This window comes from Arachis duranensis, chromosome 9 (assembly GCF_000817695.3).
Source record: "Arachis duranensis cultivar V14167 chromosome 9, aradu.V14167.gnm2.J7QH, whole genome shotgun sequence".
In the NCBI taxonomy this organism is placed as follows: Eukaryota; Viridiplantae; Streptophyta; class Magnoliopsida; order Fabales; family Fabaceae; genus Arachis; species Arachis duranensis.
In genome coordinates this window covers 105,289,047-105,289,398 of record NC_029780.3, presented here as the reverse complement: position 1 = coordinate 105,289,398, position 352 = coordinate 105,289,047, and positions in this window count along the sequence as shown.

The following is a 352-nucleotide window of genomic DNA, read 5'->3' as shown; positions in this document are numbered from 1 at the left end:
ATTTCGTGCACCAAGTTTTTGGCGCCGTTGCCGGGGATTGTTCGAGTTTGGACAACTGACGGTGTATCTTGTTGCTTAGATTAGGAATATTTTATTTTTGTTGGTTTAGAGTCTTTTATTTGAGTCTAGTTTCATATTTTAAGTTTGGTGTCAATTGCATGCTTTTACTTTCTCCTAATTTTTTTTGAAATTGCATAGTCTTGGCTGTTTCTTTACTTATAAAATTCTAAGTTTGGTGTCTTCTTTGTGTTTTTCTTTAAATTTTCGAAAATTTGTGTTTGATTTTCTAAAAATTTTAAGTTTGGTGTCATTTTGTTATTTTTCTCTTTCCTCATTTCAAAAATCAAATATT